A 15,355-nucleotide genomic window follows, 5' to 3' on the forward strand; every position below is an offset into this window, starting at 1 on the left:
TGCTGTGTTCTCGCGCGCGCGCTCACTCTCTCAAATGAATCAATAAAATCTTTTTTTTAAGACTTTATTTATTTATTTATTTCACAAAGAGAGAGCAAGCAAGGGAACTGGCAGAGGGAGAGGGAGAGACAGGCCCTCCACTGAGCAGGGAGCCCAATGCGGGGCTCAATCCCAGGACCCTGGGATCATGACCTGAGCCAAAGGCAGACGCTTAACCGACTGAGCCACCCAGGCGCCCTTGAATAAATAAAATCTTTAAAACAAAACAAAATAAACAGGGGTACCTGGGTGGCTCAGTCAGTTAAACATCTGCCTCCAGCTCAGGTCATAATCCCAGGGTCTTGGGATCAAGGCCCGCAACAGGCTCCCTGCTCCGGGGGAGTCTGCTTCTTCCTCTCCCTCTGTCCTCCCCACCATTGTGCTCTCTCTCTCTCTCAAATAAATAAATAAATAAAATATTTTTTAAAAATAAAAACAAAATAAACATTGTTACTCTGTGATCCTATAACAACTCATGAAGAACAATTGCTTTTGAAGGAAATTAGTACACTGGGAGCGACTATTTTGAAGAGAGATATTTGAACATGTATGTGATTTTATTACTGAAAATAGTATGTCATACTGTACCTAGAGATAACTCAAAACTTTTAAATCTGTTTCAGAAATCTTACAAATGAAGAACCTCTATGGGTTTTCAAACACTTTCTTAGAAATATAGAAACACAACCTATCTCATTAGTTTGAAAAAACAACTGAAATGCATCAAGGAAGATGGAAAACTGCCAACTTTTAATACGAATCTTTGCAAAATTGCTGCAGGAGGTTGACACGAGTATAATTATTAAGGAAGACAGTCAATGATATACTTTTCCTATATTCTTCTGTGTCCTCATATGAGGTATCTTTTTCAGCCAAAGCAGCTATTAAAATCAAACAGTAAAATTAACTGACCTTTTGAATATTTTTATCCCAGTATTAAATAATGAAGTAGGTTCAAACTCATTGCTCTCATAAATTATTATTACTAATTTAAAAAGAAGAAAAAGAGTTGGCATCATTAATAAATAATATGAAATAAAATTAAAATGTTATTTCCTTCTTTCCCATTCTTTTAATATTTTTGTGTACATTTTATACTGTATATAATACCTTAATACAATTATTCATCTGGGGAGATGAGTACATAAACATATGTACATCTAGAAACAGAGAAGGTAGTTAATAAATTTTGCAGAATGAAAATCTTCTTATAAGATTTAATACAGGATATAAAAAGTGCCCATGAATGTTGTACACAAAATGTGAAGAAATACACAAAGGGCTGGAGCTCCTAGGTAAACCATGCTCTGTTTATTTTGTAATAATCAAAGGGACAGAAATCGTCTCTAAAAATTTTGCTGTCCTAGAATTTAAGCTACACCACTGAGTAAAAGATAATCATGTGGCATTATATATCCAGCTACGAAAATGTACTAGAGAGGAATTAAATATTGAAGAGTAGTGGCATTTTCTGGCAAACTCTCAAGATATAATCATGAAATTCACTTGACCCAACAAAGGCACATTCTAGTATCTTTCCTAAGAACAACTAATTTGAATTCATGAATTTGATGAAATTCTCCTGTCCCCAGAAAATGCCCAGCCAGTTAGTGAAAAGAACATAGAGGGAAATTAGAGGCATTTTTATCACTTACCATTATAGAGCAACATAGTGCTTTAAAAATGGGATTGAAACATATTTCGTTTTCTTCTCTCAAATTCTGGGAACCTTTTGTTTCCACTTAACAGATTAGCACATGGATGCATTTGAAGTTAATTCACTTGTTACTACGCCCAGATCTTTAACTGCTGCAGAATGTTTACTAACCTTCTTGTGCAAAACGCGCCTCTCAAAAGCTGCCCCTTCTCACGTGCTGAGATCAGTTTTTGGAGCTATGAGATGCGGTGAGCAAACGAGGTGGGGACCACTGAACTACTGTATGGATGAGACAAAGCAAGCAGCTTACAGGAAGACAATTTGAGGACAAATGATCACTACTCTCCCCGTGGGGGGCAAACATATGGACCGCATTAACTCTAAGTGACTGTGCTAGCTGAGGGGAAATGGGTTCATGGAGGGTTCAGACACATTCATGGAGAAAGCTCTCTAATGAAAGTTAGGTTTGCTCAGGGAAAACTCCAGGGTTTGGAGATGGACCCCAAAGGAGGACACAACCCTACTCCTCTCCTTTGGGAGCATGCAGCTACTCCTGCCTGACACAGAGCCAGATTCTTTTGTTCTTATCATGACATCAGAAATACATTCCAAATCCGAACACACAGAGGGAGTCTTTGATAGCCTCCTGGTCTTGGCATCGCCCCACCCTTCCTTGGGCTAGGAGGGGAAGTACAGGACTGAAGAATCAGGACTCTGGCCCTCTCTGCCAACCTAACGCCAAAATTTTTTTTTTTAACAAAAGTGAGGCCCTACTTTCCTTTTAGGGGTCTTGCTGGATTGAAAGTAGCTCAGAATGACCTCCTGACCTAGAGTGCTCTCTTCTTTTATTTTCAAATTTTAAGCCCAAATGGGTTAACTTCAAAAGGGCTCTGTACAAAAATCTTACTATTTTCCCAAGGAGGTCTTACTGAGTGATTGATATTTTGAGGGCTTTCCAGCCTAATGATTTCTTTGCTAAAAACAGAGTGTACTCACTCATTTTGGTATTTGTTTGCAAACCAAACCCATAGTCTGAACACTCCGTATCCCTTCCTCCACCTCCACACTCCCCCATCTGCCCCATCCCCCCGGCTAACCAGTGGTGACCAGAGTGACCCATACCTAGCAAAGGGCGCTCCCATGTAACTTCACCTTTTACATACAGATTATGATCTGTCATTCATTAGGACTTCAAAGCCTACAAGAGAGTTTACTCCCTTTGGTAGCTAATTCCCCTTATTTCCTGAAAATCCATGTGTGGCGTGGTGGAGAATATGAGTCTACCTCTCCTCTTTCCAGAGATATAAATATTCAGTAGCCCTTATACCACAGAGAAGCTTGAGTTCCCTTTATTTTCCAACTGACTGCAGATAAACAATCCCTTTCTAAGAATATTTGCTTTGAAAATAGATCCAGAGTTTAACTTTATTCCAAAACTAACATTTTTAGTAGAGAGTATTTATGTTAAAGAATCTTGGGCTAATTCTGAATCTGTAGTTTCAGTAAATGGCCTTCCATAGTAATTCACTCTGCTTTCTTAGGAGGTAAATACCACTTGAGGGCTAGAGTAGTGCTTAATACTTCAGGCTTTATAGTCAGACTGCAAAGATTAGAGTCTTGGCTATGGAGCCTGAGGCAATTTACTTAACCTCTCCGTGCCTCTGTTTTCTTGTCTGTAAAATGGGCATATGAGAGCCCCTAACTCATGGAATTGTTGAAAGAATTAAAGAAACAAAACATGTATGGTGCACTCTGTTACTATTTTAAGTAAAATTTATACTTCTTTTTAACGTCCTATGAGAAAAATGCCTATTTTTGACATTTTAATTCTGCTCTATTTGGCTAAACATAATTTAACTCCGTTTCATAACCCCCAAGTATGCTGTGGCAGTATGAGAACTGGCCTTAGCTTTAGAACACCTGGGTTCAAACCTTGATACTTACTAGCTCTATAGCCTTGGCTCATTACTTCATCTCCTTAAGCCCCAGTTTCTTCACATGGGAGAAAGGGGATGATACTGATTGTTGACTGGACTGAATGTTTGTGTGCCCTGAGAATTCATATGTTGAAGCCCTAATCCCCCAAGTGATGATGTTTGAAGGGGGCGCCTTTCAGAGGTAATAGGTTTAGATGAGGTCATGACAGTGGAGCCCCATGATGGGATTTGTGTTTCTATAAGAAGAAGGAAAGTCTAGGGGCGCCGGGGTGCCTCAGTCAGTTGAGCAACAGACTCTCGGTTTCAGCTCAGGTCATGATCTCAGGGGTCGTGAGATTGACCCTACATCAGGCTCCCCACTCAACGGGGAGTCTGCCTAAAGATTCTCACCCTCTGCTCCTCCCCTCACTCTCTCTCTCAAAAATAAATAAATAAATATTAAAAAGAAGAAGAGGAAGAACAAACCATGAGAGACTCTGGACTCTGGGAAACAAACTGAGGGTTACTGAAGGAAGGGAGTGGGGGGATGGGGTAACTGGGTGATGGGTATTAAGGAGGGCACGTGGTGTGATGAGCACTGGGTGTTATATGCACCTAATGAATCTTGAACACTGCATCAAAAACTGATGATGTACTATATGATGGCTAATTGAGCTTAATTTAAAAAAAAATCAGTTGCAAAAAGAAAAAGAAGAAGAAAGTCTAGAGCAAGCGAGCTCGCTTGCTCTCTCTTCCTACCCCGTGAGGACACAGCAAGAAAGCAACCATCCACAAACCAGGAAGGGTCCACCAGACTCTAGATCTACTGGCACCTTGACCTTAGACTTCCCAGCCTCCAGAACTGTAGGAAATTAGTGTTTATTATTTAAGCCACTGAGTATGTGGTATTTTTGTTACAACAGTCTCAACTAAGACAGATAACCCTTCTCATAGAATTGTTAAAAGATATGACATAGATTTCCTTTAAAATCCATTTTATTCTTGCAAACTTAATCAAAAACAGAACCCTATCATATCCTTGTGTTAATTCCCTAACCACTTTACAATGAAAATGATGACAGAGAAGGAAGGGGGAAAATAGGGCAACGTAATTACTGTTCCTTCCCATTTCAGGCCTTCCTTACTCATCAGGAAACCAAAGGTAGAGAGTGTTGGTAAACTGTGTGCATATCAAGAAGTAAAATAAAAGACAACTGAGTTAGATTTGTGCAATGTTTCCATAGTTCTAATAAGAATTAAATACTAATATGGTATATGAGCTACCAAATATAAATTGTGGAATTTTAAAGTTTCTGCATAAGAGCGAAATGTTCTTTTATTTTATTTATTTATTTATTTGAGAGAGAGAGAACATTAGTGGGGGAGGGGAGAGGGAGAGGGAGAAGCAGGCTCCCCACTGAGTGGGGAATCCAATATAGGACTTCATCCCAGGACCCTAGGATCAGGACCTGAGCTGAAGGCAGACACTTAACCAACTAAGCCACCCAGGTGCCCCAAAAGTAAAACGTTCTTATATTCACCTTTAAAACAGACATTGCACAATATAAAGAATAGTAAGGGGTCCCTGGGTGGCTCAGTCGGTTCTCCCTCTCCCTCTGCCCTTCCCCCAGCTTGTGCTCTCTCTCTCTCTAATAAATAATCTTAAAAAAAAACAGAATACTAAAATTCATACTAGTAATTTTTTTTTTTTAAGATTTTATTTATTTATTTGACAGAGACAGAGACAGTGAGAGCAGGAACACAAGCAGGGGGAGTGGGAGAGAGAGAAACATCCTCAGGGAGCCCGAAGTGGGACTCGATCCCAGGACCCTGGGATCATGACCTGAGCCGAAGGCAGACGCTTAACGACTGAGCCACCCAGGCGCCCTCATACTAGTAATTTAAAATTTTAATTTTCCTTTCCTAGAACAACATTAAATAACAAAAACAAAAACCATCATGAAAGTTAAAAGAGAGCCCACAGAAAAAGGAAAAAGCTTTATGTTTAGTTTTAACACTTTTTTCCTGCTTTTTCTAAAAAGAGCTCCACATTTTCATTTTACACTGGGCACTACAAATGATGTAGCCAGCCCTGAGGAAGATTCTATTTCCCCACGTCTCCTACAGCTAGATGTGGCCATGTGACTTACTACAGTCAGGTTCCTATGGCAGCTTTAGGGAACTCTCCTGGGACGCAGTGGGCATGGGCCTCTGCCCCTTTTCTTTGATCCTCTTTCCACATGCATTGTAGATGCTGACATCTGGGACCATGAGCTCAAGGGCCACCGATAGGATGGAGGAAGCAGTGTGCTGGAAGGCGCCAGGGTCCCTGGGGGCTCTGTGAGGAAGAACCACCATACTGGGCCAAGACGATGGCTTGCCAGACTTTCACAGTTGGTGAGATGGATTTCATGAAATGACTCGTATGGTAGAGCATATTGCCTGTATGAGTCATGCAATACATGCCTGGATTTTTGTTTTTATTGTTTTTTAATCGACTATGAAAAGAAACACTATTCTTCATATTTGGGGAGGGGTAACAGCTCAGCACCCTCAGTCCACCTACAGTTTCCAGCATGGAGGTCAATGTCTTCACTTTACTCTGCCCGTGGTGCCTGGTCACGCTCTTTATGGCCATGTCCGTGCCGGCTGATGCAGCTATTTCTGTGGTATCTATCACAACGCAAACTGAGTCCCAACACCTGGGGAGGAAGTTTTTAAATCAGCCAGATGAGTAAAGAGTAACACCTTCTACCAAATTCTAGCCCTAAGAAGAAACAGTGTGCTCGTCTACAGAAGGTCTCACCAGGACATTGTGCAGAGGCCTGGGGAAGGCACTTTCTGCCAATTCCTCGCTGTTCTGCTCATAATTAAATCAATAGACTTGATGTAGTTAGGGATTGGCTGACTTTCAACACCCATAAAAAAAGGTGCAAGTTTGAGAGAAAACCCAGTCAATACGCCTTTATATATCAGATATTCTGGAAACTCTTATCTTTAACTTGCACTAGTGTGCTTCTGTTGGCATTTTATTTTCCTCTTTCAGACAGAGTGTCAGTTTCCAAAGTAGATTAAAGACGACAATGATAAGAAGCTAACAGCATCCTTATTCGTGATGTACCAGACTGTGCCCCTAGCCAGTGAGTTATCTGAGGACTGGGACTGTCTCTGTGCTTATTTTTTATATCTGGGGGCTAATGCATGGCTGGCACATAGCGAATGCTCATTAAATGCTTAAGTAATTAACTAATTAACTGAATAAATGTATGATTAAATAAGTAATACACTTAAAACCTATTTTAAATGATCAAAATTCTAAGAGCTTGTAAATTTTTTTAAATAACAAGCAAGATTTCAAATCTTAATGTCAATAAGCTCTACAGAAGCCCAGATCTTAAAACATGTGAATTATGTAGCTAGCATCCTACCCTGAAGGCCAACTTGTTCAGAATTCTGTTCTATTCTGAGCAAAACTGAGGAAGATATTTTAATTAATAATAGCTTTATAGGTTCTCTGAAAATATAAATAGCCCTAGGGAACAAGTTTAAGATTTGTAATAATTTATCCTCCAGGAGATTGTTCCTATAAAAAGTCCCTTGTTTAGTGGTGATTGATTCCTTCCAAAAGATTCTCTAGATGAGATCACAGGGCAATAAGGCAGGGCAGACCAATGTAGAAGAAGTTTCATGATTGAATTAAACTTTTGCATATTGGTGAGTGTGATGGACATATATTATTTTAGATCCTTTCAGTATCGATGTGCCTTTTTCTGATAAAAGCACCATGCTCTTTCTCACCCAACAGAAAAAGAAACTTACACAGAGCATATGACCCAGCCCTGCCCCAATTTCCCTAGCTTCCGCGATGGGCTCAGGAGCAGGCGCATAATCCTTGCAGCCTGATCAGATGTTCCCTTCCTGGTATTTGAATCTTAAGCTGAGGCACAAAAAAAAACTAAACATACTTGGAGTTCCTTCATCCTAGCAATAGAGCCCTTATGAAACTGTCCTTGCGCTTGCCCTTCTCAAAGTTTGGTTTTCCTAAAAAATTAAGTCTTGTTCTCCAAAAATCCTTTTCTCCACCCCATCCTTTTTTGTTTGTTTGTTTCATCTATCCAGAGTCTGTGTCTCTTACTCATAACCAAAGACCTTCATCTAAATCTTTTTAATAAAAGCCAGGTATCCTAGGGGCATATTGTGAAGCCTTGCATGCTAAGCTAAGGCATCTGCACTTTATCCAATGCGCAGAGGGAACACATCAAAGAATGTCAAGCCAGAGAAACACATGTTGTTGAGATTTGTGTATAGATGTGAAGCAGAAGATGGATAGAGGGAAGAAAGGGAGGAGTCATCCAGGAAGGAGATGATGTAGTCTTGAGGCAATAGGAGACCGTGAGAACGGACAGGTGGAAGGGCCCCCCTGGCGGGGTACAGCCAGTGTAGCATCAATGGGAAAGGAAGTGGTCCAGAATCCAAGTTCTGGTTTTGGGTCTAGGGAACACAGTAAGAGAAGCAATTTTGTCCCTGAGCCTGAAGAAAACTGTAGGACATCCTGAACGCTATCAAGAGCATAACCGGTTCCAGTGGGGAAGGTAGATTTGGGGATCTGTTTTGAATCAGTATCTTAAGCGAACCTGGAAGTACTTATTTGTGAGGTACTTTCAGGCAGCCTCTCAGAAAATGCCCACCCACCCTCCCCCTGCACCCTCTTTGCCCTCAGCAGTTTCCAGACTTTGAGGCTCCCTAAACCTTGGACCTGCTCCGCCATGTTCAGACTCAACTGCCCATGTGCTCTGAGAACCATTTCCTTCCCTTCTCTCACTCTTCTATGTACATTTCCCAGGTCCTTTGACCTCTGCTGACTTCTGGCAAGTTCTGCCAAAGACAGGCACTGTCAGAAGACTAGAGGGTAGGAAGAAGGGCAAAACCAGAGTATTTCTCCTTTCACTCTGCTTTGGCGGCGTCTTGAGCAGGGGCTGAGTCTCCTCCGTGGTCCCAAATCCCGCAGGACAGCCCCTCCCTCTGTCTCAGCCCTTACCAACTACCCATCGTGGTCCCATCCCTAACAAGATGGCCCCAACTTCTGGATTCTGGTCATGTGGCCTCCTCCAATGGCTTCTCCATCCCCTGCCAGTGGCTTCCTTCTCCTACCAACTCTGTGTTACCTCATCATCCTATTTGGCTTTTCAGCTGTTCCATATCTACAACCAAGTCCCTGTATTAAAATCTGTTTGTCATCCTAAGGTGGTTTCCGTTTTCCTGAACCATGACTTAGCAGCTAGTATGGGAGGAGGGGTACGTGGGGGAGAATGGTGGTGGCTGGGAGGAGGGTGTCTGTGGGTTTCAGTTAGGATAAACACTCGTGACAAAACCCCAGCCGTCCACCCTGCATAAACCTACCACAAGCAGCAGCCCAAACCGGAGACAGCCTCAGGCTCCAGGTCTAAGTCAAACCATTCACAGGGCCCTCTATTAGAGAGGACTTCTTTTTATTACAAATGATGGCACCCCAGCTCAGATTAGCTTTACCCAAAAACGATGGTGGTGGTGCCCATGTCATCTGGAACCAGACACCTGAATGTTGCTGGGCTCTCTGCTCCCCATCTCCCACTTCTGGTCTTTCTCTCCACTCCACAGACAAGGTGCTTCACAAAGTTGATGGACGCTATGGACACTGGAAACTCTCTTAGCTGGGGAAGAAAGAACCCCTCTTTTAATTTCAGTTTGAAAAATTCCAGGAGAGAACTGAGAACGTGATTGGCGTGACTTGGGTCACACATCCGTCTTCTGGACCTTTGACTGTGACAAAGGAGTCCCATGCAGACCACGCAGCTAGCGAAAGAGAAGGCACAAGGCCCAGAGGAAGAGGCGAAAACTAGCATGGGCATTGTGGGAACTGCGCCCATAACCACAGCCTCTGCCTCGTCAGAATTCTTTTGGTTGCAACTGACAGAATTCAATTAAGAAAAGTAACTGGGTGAATGGAGGTACCGGCTTGTATAACCAAAGAGTATTTGTAAAGCTGGCATCAGAAATGATGGAACCGGGCCCCCTTACGCTCTCTGTTCTTCTATCGTTACTTCCCTCCGCATTTGGCCTCATTTTCCCAGGTTCACTTTTTCCACGAGGCTGGAAGCACAGCTCTGAGAACTTGCAGTCTCACGTCTTCCCACTCCGGTTGGCAGAGAGGAATGCGCTCTGACCCACAGCTCCAGTAAAGGATGGGCTCCTGTTTGGGAAGGGCCATCCCTGTCCGCTCAGGCCAGTGAGGTACCTTGACTGACTGAGCCTGAGTCAGGTGCTTGCTCCAAGACCAGGGAGGAGGGGTGAGGTAAGAAAAGGGAAGACCTCATTCTGATGGAATGGCTAGTTCAAAGAAGGAACAGTTCTGGGGCACCTGGGTGGCTCAGGCAGTAGAGCATGCGACTCGATCTCAGGGTTGTAAGTTCAAGCCCCACGTTGGGTGTAGAGATTACTTAAAAATAAAACTTAAGGGGCGCCTGGGTGGTTCAGTCAGGTAAGCGTCTGACTCCTAGTTTCTGCTCAGGTCATGATCTCAGGGGCCTGGGATCAAGCCCCACATCAGGATCCATGCTCAATGCAGAGTCTGCTTGACCCTCTCCCTCTCCTCCTCCCCCTGCCAAATAAATAAAATCTTTTTAAAAAATTTTTAAAAATAAATAAAATAGGGGCGCCTGGGTGGCTCAGTCAGTTAAGCGTCTGCCTTTGGCTCAGGTCATGATCCCAGAGTCCTGGGATCGAGCCCTGCATTGGGCTCCCTGCTCAGCAGGGAATCTGCTTCTCCCTCTCCCACTCTCCCTGCTTGTGTGCCCTCTCTTGCTGTGTCTCTCTGTGTCAAATAAATAAATAAAAAATCTTTTAAAAAATAAATAATAAATAAAAATTTTTTAAAAAATAATAAATGTTAATAACAAAATGCAGAGTCCCGGGCTCCATCCCAGACATTGTCTCTGTAGGTCTGGGATAGGACCCACGAATCTACATTTACTGAATGAGTCTTTTGCTGGTGACCCCCATGCCATACTTCAGAAATAATGAATGGAATGGTTTGAGATCCCTGCTTAGATAGTCTGAGACGGAGGCAAATATGAGCTGTATTCTGGTTCAGGAAAGAAACAACATGAAAGCGGGGAAGGGTTCGGCATAGCCCAGAACTGAAGGAAAGCACAGCACCCCAGGTCAGCCCGTGGGCTGGACTGGGCAAGGGAGGCCTCCTAACTGTGTGCTGAAACAGTTCTGTTCTGCTCATGGAAGCCAAAGCGGGACCAAGGGAAACACCCAAAGATCCCTGGCTGCCTTCATCCAAGAGTCCTGGGCCTTTCCATGTCTCTAGAAGCTGCTTTATGTGCATTTTTTCTGACCCTTTGTTGAAACATAACTTAAATAAAAGCAGTCGGCAAGAGAACCCAGGTCAATTCCCTTTCAGCATATGCACAGGATTAACATTTAGAAAGTTTGGGGCAAGGGCAAGGAATTCATTTTTACCATGCTTTGTTTTTTGTCTCATGCTTAATAGATTTTGGGGGGAGGGGGACCAGCAAATAAAACAAAGAATAATGATTCAGCTAGCCATGCTCCCGGAGCTTCCCACTCCTAACCAAGGCATCAGAGTGGTCCCTACACAAGGTCTCCTGGAGATAAATGCTCACCTTTGGACCCCCCTATAGACCAGAGTCAACTAAAGCAGAATTGTAATGCAGAGCAAGCTCCTCTCTCACACCTTTTCTCCTATCATGATCTGGAATTTTTCCATTGACTATTTATTACAAGGATTTCTTTGTATAATTCCATATCAACATAACTGAAATGTAAACTATTTCAATCAGCAATAATCGCGCCTCGGATAAACCTCATTGGCTACAATACTGCCACTGCGCAAAGCTGAAATGTAAAATATTTCAAATGATCCTCCCAAACAGCATATTAAATTGATACACTGCACCTATTATAAGAGCTAGAGGAAGCGAGGCACCCCTTTATCAAAAAAATAAACTGTTCCTAAAACACTGTCTGGAATATGTGACCCAGCAATTCCTTTCTAGGAATTGATCTTAAAGGGATCATCATGTGTACGTGCAAGACTTACCTATAAGGATGTTTGTGGCAAAATTGCTTTGAAGAGTTAGAAAGGAACCAAAATAACCAAGATATTCTTGGGAACTCCTTGAGTAAATTATGGTACATCCAAACAATGGAAGATTGTGGAGATACTAAGATTTTTGTTTTAGAAAAGCATTTAATGATATAAGAAAATGTTCTCTGGACATTTTAAGTTTTTCTTAAAATAGATTACAAACCATTATGTATAGTATGTTAGAGGTTTTTATTTTACCATAAAACAATGACCATATATATATATATATATATATATATATATATAAAAGAAATTGCTCTAGTGATGAAATGATGGGTAATTTTTTATTTTCTTATTTCATCTTTGTTTTTTGTTTTGTTTTGTTTTTGTTTTTTTAGAATTTTTTTTTTTTAAGATTTTATTTATTTGACAGAGAGAGCACAAGGAGAGGGAGAGAGAGGGAGAAGCAGGTTCCCTGCTGAGCAAGGAGCCCGATGTGGGACTCGATCCCAGGACCCTGGGATCATGACCTGGGCCAAAGGCAGCCGCTTAACCGACTGAGCCACCCAGGTGTCCCTCTTATTTCATCTTTGAACAAGTGTTCAAATGTTCTTTAATGAGTATATATTATTCCAGGTGTGAGTTTACACCAACAGCATCAGCATCTCCTGAGAGCTTGTTAGAAATGCAGACTCCCAGAGCCCACCCCAGATCTGCTGGCTCAGAATCTGCATTTTAACAAGACTCCCCACACCCCACACCCCCGGGATCTGTATGCACATTACAGTTGGAAAAGCACAACTCTATATAATGCAATACAAGAGAAAAAAACGGTCTTAAATCAAGAAAGCCCCAGGCCATGACAACTGGGTGCCCTTTACTATTTGGAAGTTAATTCTGATGTAGAGCATAAGCAATTCTTACCTTCCAAAATCCAAAATCCTCTAGAAATGGCTTAACATTTCCACGTTTTTCATTTCAACAATGGGGCATGGAGCAGTGACAAGTCCCTCCATCTCCATTCCCTCCCCCGGCCACAGGGCCACAAAGCCTGAGCTCTGAGATTCTGCGTGAGGGAGAGAAACATAGATTCCTCAAGAGCTGCTATTCAAGCCATTAAGCAGCATGTGCCAATGTTCCCCCCACAATTCTGGGTCAGTCTCCATTAAGCTGCACATCTGGCTGTCACACACTCTTTTGTGGGCACATCTCAATGGCCGCACTGATCGGCCTCTCCCCAGGGCCAGCCCTACAGTGGCCTCCCTGTCCTCCCAGCATGTGATGTCATGAGCATGAATGTCCTGCCAAACATTTAAGATGTTGCAGTTCACATTGTGTACATTGTATAGAGAAACACTGATGGGCAGATTTGAAATTTAAAAAAAAAAACACACACGTGGGGCAAGATACAACCGAACCTTGTTCTATTGTTATTCCAAACTACCAATTCAGCACAAATATGTAACTTGTATTCGTTAAGTGCACAATCTTTTCCTTTTCGTTGCTGTTGTTGTAACCAGCGTCCCTAGATGCAGAGATTTCCTTGAAACATTCTTTCTCTAATTTGGTGGCTACCAAATTCTTGGAAGGCATGAACAGAACTGGTTTATTTCAACCCAGAGATCTCCCTGCATGTGGTCTCTTCAGAAAAGGCCAAAAAGGGAGAAAGCTGGCTGTAAGTCCCAAAGTCAGCTCTCCTCCAAGGACCATCAAAGCAGAGGGGCGCCTGGGTGGCTCAGTCGTTAAGTGTCTGCCTTCTGCTCAGGTCATGATCCCAGGGTCCTGGGATCGAGCCCCGCATCAGGCTCCCTGCTCCGCGGGAAGCCTGCTTCTCCCTCTCCTCCCCCTGCTTGTATCTCTCTCTGTCAAATAAATAAATAAAATCTTTAAAAAAAAAAAAGCAGGATGGGGGTGGTTAGCTGCGCAACAGAAAGGCATGAGAAAGAGGCCCTTCCCTTCACTGTTGTTCAAAGTGGGGCATGAGGACCATCCCATCAGAATCAACGGATGTGCGATCAAAATGCAGATTCCTGGGTACCAGCCCAGAATGACTGAGGGGCCTCTAGGGGTGAGGAGAACGAATCTACATTTTACCTGACTTCCTAGCAATGATTCATATATGAGAGTACAAGGGCTTCAGAATTAGATAGACTTAAATCCAATTTTACTCCTCTCTAGGGGCTATCTGAACTTGACGAATAACTTGAACTCTCTACATCTCATTTTCCTCCCTATACACTAGGGACTGTGCGGAGGGTTAAACGTGTGAAGTTCCACACAAACATGTCCTGAGAGCGTGAATTCCCTTCTCCCTGTGATTCAGGTAGAGCACTTTGGGTCTGCTATTTTACTTGTGTTGGGGTGGGGGGTGTCATTGTTTTCCCCTGGGTGACAATTATTGTCACTGTATTGCCCCATTCCAATGGAACTCTACTGAGAGCAGACAAAATCATCAAGACTGAATCCCTCTTGATGATTGCCGGAACAGAACCTGTTGTTCTATAGCTGTGCTGTCCAATCCAATAGCCACTAGCCCATGTGGCCACTGAGTCCTGAAGGTGTGACTAGTACAAATGGAGACATGCTGTAAGTGGAAAATACACACTGGAATCCAAAAAACGTAGTACAAAGAGAAGGACATAAAATATCCCATTAGTAATTGATTACATATTGAAATGGCAATATTCTGGATATATTGGATTAAATGGAATATATTAAAATTAATTTCACTTGCTCATTGTTAGCTTTTTAATGTGGCTTCTAGAAAATTCTAAATAACATATGTGGCTATATTATATTTCTACTGGACAGTGCTGTTCTGGAGGAACAGCTACCCCTCCTTCCTTCCCTCCCTAGCACTGATAATAAAACCCAATCCTGTAGTTATGACCTACAAATGGGATTTCCTAACTAGGCAGGCAACGATCAACTAGGAGAGATTTGGGGTGTGTCTTCTCTCGCTGCAGGGAAAAGTGGGCTCATGTAGCGCGCCCCCTCAGGTGGGAAAGCGAGCAGCAGCCTCAGGGAAGGGGGTGGCTGAGTGAGTACATACATCCTTAGGAAAAGAGGAGAACCACTTGAAACACTTGAGACTCAAGCCAGCAGTGCTAAGGAGAGGGTATGGGGGGCCTTACTTGTCCACACCCCCTGGATGCCTTTTTGCTCCTCTCAAGCTCACCGTCATTAGACCCTGACAAGTTTTTATTAGAGAGAGTCCTCTAGTACAATTACATGACTTGTATCCTTATAAAACATTATCATAACTAAGCAAATACTTTGGTCAACATGAAGACTGTCTCTTCTGCACAAGTAACTCAGAAATAGTTATAATCTCCTAATGTACACAAATATCTACCAAAATGACTAGCCCAAATGGATATTTCCAAAGAGGAAATGTTTGCCTATTATATTATCGGCTAACAGAATTAGTATTTTTGGAAAAACACTGCCAACGTAGATTGTAATCTGTGTTTTTTAGAGCAGATTCATAACTTGACAGTTTCTGGAATAGAAAACAAACAAGAATCAACTCGATGTGTCTATCTTTGTCCAAAATTTCCAAACATCTATGTGCATATGTTTGAGGACACTGCATTTAGATATTATCACCAAAATATCCAATATAGGGGGTTTGTTTTATACTTCCCT

The 15,355-nt window shown here is 42.4% G+C and overlaps 1 pseudogene; it reads right to left on the reverse strand.

Annotated features, from left to right (window-relative positions):
* Positions 1-11,383: 11,383 nt before the first annotated feature.
* LOC123834921 (U4 spliceosomal RNA) lies at positions 11,384-11,516 on the reverse strand (annotated as a pseudogene).
* Positions 11,517-15,355: the final 3,839 nt, after the last annotated feature.

The sequence above is a fragment of the Mirounga angustirostris genome, unplaced genomic scaffold, assembly GCF_029215605.1.
Source record: "Mirounga angustirostris isolate CCGP_5_RB_7025 unplaced genomic scaffold, mMirAng1.0.hap1 SCAF_1, whole genome shotgun sequence".
NCBI lineage: Eukaryota > Metazoa > Chordata > Mammalia > Carnivora > Phocidae > Mirounga > Mirounga angustirostris.